Source organism: Saimiri boliviensis, chromosome 14 (genome assembly GCF_048565385.1).
Source record: "Saimiri boliviensis isolate mSaiBol1 chromosome 14, mSaiBol1.pri, whole genome shotgun sequence".
In the NCBI taxonomy this organism is placed as follows: domain Eukaryota; kingdom Metazoa; phylum Chordata; class Mammalia; order Primates; family Cebidae; genus Saimiri; species Saimiri boliviensis.
The window spans coordinates 62,399,836-62,410,642 of record NC_133462.1 but is presented as its reverse complement, the minus strand read 5'-3'; the positions used below and the strand labels follow the sequence as shown (position 1 = coordinate 62,410,642).

At 41.2% G+C, this 10,807-nt stretch overlaps 1 pseudogene; it reads right to left on the bottom strand.

Moving 5' to 3' along the window:
* Nucleotides 1-1,388: 1,388 nt before the first annotated feature.
* On the bottom strand, nucleotides 1,389-1,993 carry LOC101037389 (large ribosomal subunit protein eL18 pseudogene; annotated as a pseudogene).
* Between the last annotated feature and the right edge of the window lie 8,814 nt (nucleotides 1,994-10,807).

Below are 10,807 nucleotides of genomic sequence, written 5' to 3'. Positions count from 1 at the left end.
GAATCACTTGAACCCAGGAGGCAAAGGTTGCAGTGAACTGAGATTGTGCCATTGCACTCCAGCCTTGAGACTCCGTCTCAACAATAGAATGAGACTCTGTCTCAAAAACAAAAAACAACCAAACAAAAAAAATGAGATAAAACTAGGAGGGGAGGGTGAGGATGCTTCACATAATAGAATTAGGAAGAAATTCTTCTGCCATTTTTTTTCTTTAAAATCATACTTAAGCTATTTTCTAAAAAAAAAGTATAAACCTTTCGATGATTATATTTGCAAATCCAGTATTCAAAATGTTGTGTGTTTCCTTCCTTCTGCAATCGCGGTAGAGTGACACTGGATGGCGGTGAGGCCTTGAGAATAGCCACATGGTCCCCGCTGAAGGCTGTCATTCTAGGCATGTTTATTTGACATGCAACTGTGCTATTTTTTCTTTTAATATCTATTTTAAAAGTTGAACCTGTGTTACTGACATGATCTAAAATGTTATACCTGTATACTAAGCATGTAAAAAGACATCCAAGTAAAACCTGCTAATTTATCACTAATTCATAACTCATCACTTACAAATCAACTTTGAGTGGGAAGTTTTTTAGTGACTCACTCTCATTCTCTTATGTTGATGTCAAAAGCCTGATTCAGGCTGAGTACAGTGCTCCAGAATATTTGCAAGCTGCCTGGACATTTACCTCCCTGTGCTCAGTTTTCTTTTATAGCCAGTGTGCCATGATCTCTTAGCAAATCAGATTATTCATCTCCAACTGGTCCCAACCAATGAGATTAAATGATTATCACTGATATTTCCATGTTTTATTTATTTATTTGTTTATTTATTTATTTATTTGTTTGTTTTGCCTTTCCCCCTATAAATGGCAAGGGGCAGGGGAGTGACAAGAATATATACATATTCAGTGATTGATGGTTTATTTAAAGTTAAAATGTTTCAAAAGAAGCATCTTTCTATATCTGTGGACTATTCCTGATACAATTGGGTGTATCAAATATCAATGCAGGAAGGATTATATATTAAATATTTCTCAGGGATTTTCTTTCTTTCTTTCTTTCTTTTTATTTTTGAGACAGCTCTCACTATGTCACCCAGGCTGGAATGCAGTGGTGTGATCCTGGATCACTGCCATCTCAATATCTGGGTTCCAGTGATCCTCTCATCTCAGCCTCCTGAGTAGCTGGGACCACAGGCACAAGCCATCACACCGGCTAATTTTTGTATTTTTGGTAGAGATGGGGTTTTCCCATGTTTTCCAGGTTGGTCTTGAACTCCTGAGTTCAAGCGATCTGCCTACCTCGGCCTCCCAAAGTGCTGGGATTGCAGGTGTGAGCCACGACACATGGCCTAGGGTTTTCTTTTTTCTTTCTTTCTTTTTTCTCTCTTCGCATCCAAAATCTTTTTATTAAGAAGGTAGGATCCAGGGTGAGTTTTTGTAGCCTCGGCTGGCCCGTCGGCCCCTGGCGCGCTCGAACTCCCGGCCCTTGGAGCGAACGGAGGGTTTGGTGTGGCTGTGCGGGGTTCCTGGGGCCTTGCTGAAATGCCGGGACACCTCTTGGCCCTTTCCAGGACCGGAGAGCAGGACGGTCCCGCAGCCCTTGGGGGAGTCCAGGGCCAGCTGGTCGAAAGTGAGCATCTGGCCCCCCGCCTTGAGGACACGGCTGCGGGCCCGGCCGGTCACACGCAGCGCACACGCCTTCAGTGTAGGCACCTCCTGAACCCGCACGTCATCCGTGATGGTCCCCACGACCACGGCCGTTTGGTTTTCCCGGCCAGGAAGCTTCATCTTCCGATCATCTGGGAAAGGGACGGAGGTGGCCGGTTGGTGCGACTCATAAACAACCTCTTCAGCGCAACGTGGTTAAATGTGGAGTTGGTTCGCCTGGCCAGAAACCGGTACAGCTTGACCAACAGCCTCAGGTAGATATCCTGGCTCTTGGGCTCCTTGCGCTGAACCTTTCAGTCCTTGTGACGGATGCCAACTCCCATGATGGCGCCTCCTGCTCCCTCAGGTCCGGAAAAGCGGCCTAGGGTTTTCTTAAAAGTCCGTGTCAATTCTGGTCTCCTTTGGATACAGGGTTTAGCAAAAGAGATCCTTAGGACTAACTTTTAAAAGACAACTTGAAATAATTATGCATATAATTGGATTGTTATATGCTCTTGAGTTATTTATATTCACAAAAATATATGTAGGAGTTAATTTTCTTCATAGAAGTGTGCTGGTGGGAAAACAAGAATCAGGCATGCTAATAATGAATGATACCAAGGGCCTCGTAATATTTTTATAAGATTGTTCAGGTGTTGAAGAGCTTGAGAAATTAGTTATCTCTTGCCAGTCAAATTTAATTCTCCTCAATAGTGATAATCTAATCATTGTAGTTTACAGTCTGAGTAGACAATGCAGTTCAATTACACGTATAAACTGTGTTAAAAGACTGATAACTAGAATTGCATATAGATTAAAACAGTACTTACAATGATGATGGTTTTGTTCAAAATATTTTAAAAACTCTTTTGGAATTGAACTCCATGCATTCTCAATATCTCAATCATGGCACCTTAAAAATGGGTTTGATCATCAGAAATATAAAATATCATTTGGAATCTAGACTTATGAGTAAGATACAGGTTAAAACTAAGTAATAGCAAAAGGACTATGGCAGATTTCGTTTCTTAAAGACAGCCACCACCTCATATCACATCTCCTATGTTCCCTCTACTTGTGGCTAGGAAGATCTTTGTGACTGTGTCAATCAACCAAGAATGGAGGAAGTGACACTTTTGAGACTTATGTGGCTGTGTCATAGATGCCACACACTTCTGTCTTATTCTCTTGAGATGCTTGTTCCTGGAATCCAGCCACTGTACTGCAAGAAAACTAACCAGGACATTTCATGCCTCAGTGTCCCAGTTGACAGCCTTTGTCAACCCCAGACAGGTAAGTGAGCCTTCAGATGATTTCAGAGTCTACCTGTGGAGTAATTTCCAGTCTGTGAGTTGTTTCAGTTGATGCTGCATTGAGCAGAGATGAGGTGTCTCTGTCAAGCTCTGCCCAATTGCAGATTCATGAGTAAAATAAATGACTGTTGGTTTTTTAAGCCACTAAGTGTAAGGTGATTTGTTACTTAGCAATAGAGAACTGGAACAGATATTGGTACCTGGAGATGGGGTGCTGTCAAAACAAAAAGCCTAAGACACGTGGCGTTGGCTTTCGGATTGGATAGTAGGCACGGTTGGAAGGGCCTCGAGGAGATAAAGTGTTAGCAGAGGCTTAAAGGACCTTGAGGAGGCTATCAGTGAGGACTGAAGAGAAAGTCAGAAGTCAGAAAGACTTAAAGTGATACTAAAATTTTTTTTTGTTTGAGAGAGGGTCTCACTCTGTTGCCCAGGCTGGAGTGCAGTGGTACAACCACGGTTCACTGTAGCCTTGGCCTCCCAGGCTTAAGCAAGTAGCTGAGACTATAGGCACATGTCACCAGGACCAGCTCATTATAAAAATACTTTTTTTTTTTTTAAATAGAGATGGGGTCTCACCATTGTCAAGGCTGATCTTGAATTCTTGGGCTCAAGCCATCCTCATGTAGATCTTTAAATGCCTCATTGTTTATCAGGGAAGATCTGGCCATAAGGTGGTATTTTATATACCTTTTCAGGTAGACAGAAGTCCTTCTAAGGATCTTAAGGAAATGCCTGACAGATCTTCCCTGCTAAACAATGGGGCATTTAAAGATCTTGAAAGGGTTGTCCCATGGCAGTCTCATAGATATTTCTAGGTAAAGTAGGGCTTCGCTTGAAGAGATTTGTGGGTATGACTTTTCTCTAATATAGTAGATTGGAGATTAATACACACAAAGCTCACAAGGTTTAAAGAAAAAGTGCATTGCCTGGACTGAAGGGAACAAAGACAGTACAAGAAGAAAAGAGTTCATTGGGCCCCCAAACTTCTACAGGCAGAAAGTAGTCTAATACAATGTATTAGTTGCAAACATGAGCTACATTTTATCAAAAGGAAGAAATCCCAGAGCATGAACATCTTTTTGAGCAGTAAGGTTTACAGTGGTTATCCTTGTCCTGTTCCTCTGTTATCTGTTGGGTATGTGTCAAGTATGTAACTTCTCTCTTTGGTTCACAACTCCTCAGAATGCTAGTGAAGGAACTGAATGCAGGAGCTGCTCCCAAGGAGTCTCATCCATATTCAGACCTAATTGACATGAAGAGATCCTGGACTGTGTGTTAATGCCATAATGGTAAGAGACTTAGGGCTCTTGGAAGAGAGCATTGAGTGTATTCTGCATGTGGGAGAGATGTGAACTCTTGTGGCCAGAAGGGAGACTACGGCAGATAGCATTATCCAAAGATGGCCACCACAACATGTGTTATCCCATGTGTTCTTAGAATGTGACATTGTTATCCCCTCACCAACTCGTGGAGTCTCTGCTCTGTACCTTTGAACCTGGATAGAACTCTGTGACTGTGTTGGCCAATAGAGTACGAAGAAAGTAATACTTCTAAAGATAGGTCATAAAAATGCCACCTGCAATTGCCTTGCTCTCTTGAGATGCTTATTCTTTGAGCCCAGCTTCCAGGCCTTGAGGAATCCAAGCAGCCATGTGCATAGGCTCCAGCTAAGGTTCCAGCTGACAGCCAGCCTCAGTCACCAGGTATATAAGTGAATCTTAAGATAATTCTGGCCTCTGACCATCAAGTCACCTTCAGGCTTTCTGTCACCCTGGGGGTGCCATGCGGAACAGAGAAAATCTGCCCCTGCTATGCCATGCACCAAGTGCTAATTCATGAGCGAAAAAGGTGACTGTCAGTTTTTCAAAGCCACTTAGTTTGGGTGGTTTGTGGTGCAGCAATAGAAATCTGGGACAAGGAGAATGGAAAACAAATTGTGGTATACACATAAGATAGAACTCGGCCACATAAAAGAATGAAGTATTGGTAAATGCAACACATGGTGAATCTGAAGATCCTATGATTAGCAAAAGAAACTGAGAACACAGTGCACATGGTATGTTTCTATTTATTTGAAGTTCTAGGGCAAGCAAAGTTAATCTAAATGAATACATTGACCTATGATTGCCTTTGGGTACAAATGACAAGAAATAATACAAGGAAACATTCTTGGTAGATGAAAATGGTCTATATAGAGGTGTGGGTTACAAAGGTGCATCCATTTATTAAAATTGTGCAGGCAACATCTGTGCATTTCAATGTAAGGTATATAAAAGCATACAAAATCTACCTTAAAACTTTTAAAAAGTAATAAAAATTAAGGGGGCATGAGGAGTGCATGAAGCTATAGATCATATAAGAATGACAAAATGTTGGTTAACGACTCAAGCTGGATGAGTAGTACATGAAAGTTGATTATTCTATTCTGTTTATTTTGTAGATGTTTAAAATTTCCCATAATAAAAACTTTAAAAAGATAAAAGTACTGATTTTTGTCAAAAATCAGTTTTGACTATAAATCATTGGGGTGTTTTTCTTACATGACTGCTAGATGGGCTCTGAAAATAATACCAAAAGACGATGTTTCCAGAATGTTTTAATTAGGCAGTACTGTTTAATTAGATGAATAGCATACCACGGTTTTTCAGACCACCAAAGTACAACACTCATTGTTATGTACAAATATTTGTTTCTAAAATCAGTTTTATTATTTGATATGTTTCAAGCTTTTACTTTAAGCAGCACATACATTTTTCATTATTTATTTAGTAGTTACTCTTCATCCAACATTTGTGAAACATCTGTGGTAGAAACTAGTTACAAAAACAAAAACATGAAACAAAAACAAAAAACAAAGAAAAAGAACTAGTTCCCAATAATGATTTAATTGGCAGAGGAATAACAGCAACTAGAGTAAGCATAACATTCATTATGGTGGCTGTTTACATTCTATTTATTTATTTGAAATCTCTTCTAATTACTTTATAATAGTCCTTGTTAATGAGTGGTAGGAGTGTTGGAGTCTTCTATGCCATCATCCCATTGGGTTTAGTATTACCTAAATGATTTTTTAAATGTTCATCTACATAACATATATTGATTAAACTATATGCCATCAGCATAGAACAAATCCCATTTAGCTAGACTCCAACCGATTTGAAATTTGATGAACTCTAAATCCATACCTTTCATTCAGGTTTTTCTTCTGAGCTTTGGACCTGCATACGCAACAATCTATTGGAAATCTTTGGGATATCACCACTGGCAAACTGATTCAGTATTTCTGCCTTCAGAAAGGCTCGCCCTATTCTTCCTCTCTTAGCAGACAGCAACATCCTCTATCCAACAGCCCAAGCCAGAAATAGTATCTTCCTAGACATCTCCCTTTCTTTAATCCCCCACATCTAGTCAGTCACCAAGAGTCTTCTTATTTGTTGTTGTTGAGATAGAGTCTTGTTCTGTGGCCCTGGCTGGAGTTCAATGGCTCGATCTCAGCTCACTGCAGCCTCTGCCTCCTGGGTTCAAGCAATCCTCTTGCCTCGGCCTCCCAAGAAGCTGGGACTACATGCGTGAGCCACCACGCCTGGCTAATTTTTGTATTTTTAGTACAGACATGGTTTCACCATGTTGGCCAGGCTGGTCTCGAACTCCTGATCTCAAGTGATCTGTCTGCTTTGGCCTTCTCAAAGTGCTGGGATTACAGATGCGAGCCACCCTGCCCAGGCTTCTTGACCATTTTTTCTGTCTCCTTTTCTACATTCCGTCTGCTACTACCTTAGTTTGAGCCCTCAAATATTTCTCACCTAGATGACTGCAATGGCCTATTTATAGGCCATATGCTTCCAGTTTTTCTTCTTGCTCCAACCTATCTTCCAAATTGCTACAGGAATGGTCTAAATAAAATGAAAATCTCATCATGTTACTATCTGGCTTAAAACTCTTTAGGGGTTCTCTATTGTCTACTGATAAATGTGAGATTCTTTGCAAGGCAAACAAAGCCCCCCTCTGCTCTGTTCTCTCCCTGTGTCTACAGCGTTATCTTTCAAGCTACTGTCCTCACTTCCTATGCTCCTGCCATGACTACGGTACTCATCAAGAAGCACTCCGCCTTGTATCTCCATTCCTGTGTTCAGGTGCTATTTCCCTCATCCCAGTTCCCTAGAAAATATGTACAGCACTGGTTTTTCTACACTGCATTCAGGTATTAAATTCTTGTTGAATCCTTTCTGATGCAACCCCCTACCCCAAAGAAGAATCAACCCCATGACATTGTGGGCCCTGGGCCATTTGCAAAGTTCTATCATTGCACATTTATAATTTTTTTTTTTGCCTTGTTTTGTTTTCGGGTCTGTCTTCCACTACCCAATCACATGCTTCATTTGGGAAAGAACTAATTCTCATTGGTATTTATATCTCCTGCCTCAGCCTCCCAGTAGCTAGGACTACCCGCGTGCGCCACCATGCCAGGTTTTTTGTATTTTTAGTAGAGATGGGTTTTCACCGAGTTAGCCAGGATGGTTCCTGATCTCATGATCCACCTGCCCTGCCTCCAAAAGTGCTGGGATTACTAATCCACCTGCCTCAGCCTCCCAAAGTGCTGGGATTACAGGTGTGAGTCACCGTACCCGGCTGTTGCCTGCTTTTTTACTGCACACGTAGCAACAAAGAAGAGAAGAGGGAACCTTCATGTTGAATATACCTGGCTTCCAGGTATCCCTTTTCTATTGTCACAGCTGCCGGTATTTACCCATGCAAGTTTTTAGCTTGCTTATCTATGCTTGCAGCTTGATTTTCAGGCTGCTTTTTGTTAGAAAAGAAATGACTTGGGGGGCTGCTTTTTATGAAAAGGAAACCTTACCAAGGACTCTCTTACCCTACCTGCTTAAATAATTTTTCTAGCTCCTGTATCTCTATCAGTGAGTATATTCCCAAAGGAAAATGAATTGTTCTACCAAAAAGACGTGCAGCCAGGCGCAGTCGCTCACGCCTGTAATCCCAGCACTTTGGGAAGCCAAAGCAGGTGGATCATTTCAGATTAGGAGTTTGAGACTAGTCTGGCCAACATGGTGAAACCACATCTCTACTCAAATTACAAAAAATCTAGCTGGGCATGGTGGCGTTCGCCTGTAGTCACAGCTACTTGTGAGGCTGAGGCAGGAGAATCGTTTGAACTCAGAAAGCAAAGGTTGCAGTGAGCTGAGATCGTGCCACTGCACTCCAGCCTGGGTCACATAGTGAGTCTGTCTAGAAAAACAAAACAAAACAAAACAAAAAAAAAACACCTCTTTTTCTCTTGTTTCCTAAGGTAGAAACTTAGATGATTGACTTTAGGTCTTCCTTCATTTCTTTTTTAAAAGTTATTTTCTTTTTTACTTTTTTCTTTCTTATGGTTTCATTCTAATAGGTACATTTAAAGCTGTAAATTTCCCTCTGAACATGGCTTTCACTGCATTCCACAAATTTTCATAAGTTGCATTTTTCTTTATCATTTGTTCAAATATTTTTCCATTTCTCCTGAGACTTCCTTTTTGACCTATGTGTTATTTAGAAGCACGTTATTATTTAATTTCCAATTCAAAAAAAGGTAGTTTTTTCAGTCTGCTTAGCTTTTTCTTAAGGATGTAAGTGACAATATCCAATATCATAACATGTTGAAGTTGAAACCAGAGGTCCTTAAAAGGTTTTTAACCAAACTTGAGCCTTGTAAACCAAAAATAAAATTTGAAGGTCCCCATACAACCATCTGAATGAGCTCCCTCCTTGGCCAGGGCATCCTAAAATTTAACCTGAAAGATGGGTTCAGACCATGACAGGAAGTGGGGGTCAGGCACGCCTTATTATACCACTCCGGTATTAACATAAACACAGACCTTAAGTCTGATAAGAAGCATTTACAGTCTGTCTATTCTCTCTAAAGCCTGCTACTTGGAGGCTTCACCTCCATGATCAAACCTAGGTCTCCACCATCCCTAACATAATCCAGACATTCCTTTCCATAGATAATAACTCTTTCAACCAATTGCCAATCAGAATATGTTTAAAGGTACCTATGACCTGAAGCCCTCCACCCACCCCTGCCTCTGCCCTTCTAGTTGTCCCACCCTTCCAGATTGAACCAATGGGAATCTGACATGTATTGATTGATGTATTATGTCTCCCTAAAATGTATAAAAGCAAGCTGTACCCCGACCACCTTGGGCACATGTTGTCAGGACTTCCTGCGGCTGTGTTATGGGCACATAAACCTTAACCGTGGCAAAATAAACTTTCCAAAGTGATTGAGATTTGCCTCAGATACTTTTTGGTTTACAAACCTATTTTCTCATCTGAAAATATTACTTTGCTCAGCATGGAGTTATGAGTTTTAAATGGGTTGACCAAGGTGAGTTATCTAACACTTAATAAGTGTTCATGTAGTTTTATTTTCATCTTTTCATGATTAGTGAAAGGACACTCGTTATCTTTGGCATAGTCACTTCATATGCTTGGGGGCCTTATTAAATCAACCATCATTTTTCTTTTCTTTTTTTTGAGACGGAGTTTCGCTCTCGTTACCCAGGCTGGAGTGCAATGGCGCGATCTCGGCTCACCACAACCTCCGCCTCCTGGGTTCAGGCAATTCTCCTGCCTCAGCCTCCTGAGTAGCTGGGATTACAGGCATGTGCCACCATGCCCAGCTAATTTTTTGTATTTTTAGTAGAGACGGGGTTTCACCATGTTGACCAGGATGGTCTCGATCTCTCGACCTCGTGATCCACCCGCCTAGGCCTCCCAAAGTGCTGGGATTACAGGCGTGAGCCACAGCGCCCGGCCATTTTTCTAAATAATATTAATATCTTTAATACATTTTATTTTCCAAATTTTAAATTCTCTAAATCCTTTTTTTTTTTTTTTTTTGAAACAGTCTTACTTTGTCACCAGGCTGGAGTGCAGTGGCACGATCTAGGCTCACTGCAACCTCCACCTCCCAGCTTCAAGTGATTCTCATGCCTCAGCCTCCTGAATAGCTAGGATTACAGATGCCTGCCACCATACCCAGCTAACTTTTGTATTTTTAGTAGAGATGGGGTTTCACCATGTTAGCCAGACTGGTCTCAAACTCCTGATCTCAGGTGATCCACCTGCCTTGACCTCCCTAAGTGCTGGGATTAGAGGGTGAGCCACCACACCCAACAGAATATAAGTATTTTTTTATATTGCAACACCAAACAGAGCAAGACTCTGTTTCAAAAACAAAAAAAGAAAAAGAAAAAGCAGGCAACATGGCTCTGGCCAGGTAGAGACCCTATCTGCATAATGAAAGAATAGGGTGGGGTGACCAGCTTCTTCATGCATTCTGTAAATGGCACACCTGGTCCAGCCAGTCTTTGGGCTCTATGTAAATCAGACACAGACTTCTCAAGCTCACCTATAAAACCCCGTGCATTTCACCATGGAACCGGAAGACCCACTCAGGAACCCCTCCCAGTCTGCAGAGAGAGAGCTCTTCTCTTTTCTCTTTTCTCTCACTGATTAAACATCCGCTCTTAAACTCACTTCTTGTGTGTCCACGTCCTTGATTTCCTTGAGGTGAGACGACAAACCTCGGGTATTTATCCCAGAAGAACGATGCAGCTTTAACGGGATTGCTAGGTCAAATGATAGTTCTATTTTTTGGTGTTTGAGAAATCTCCAAACTGCTTTTATAGGGGCTGAACTAATTTACATTCCCACTCTTAGATATAGTGGACCTCAAGTTTCTCTTCAAAGAATTAGTATGTCAGTATGTTCAGCTCTCTTATTTTTTAATTCTCTATTTTAAAGTTTAACTTCCTTGTAGTTTCAGTAAACAACTTTTTCCACTGG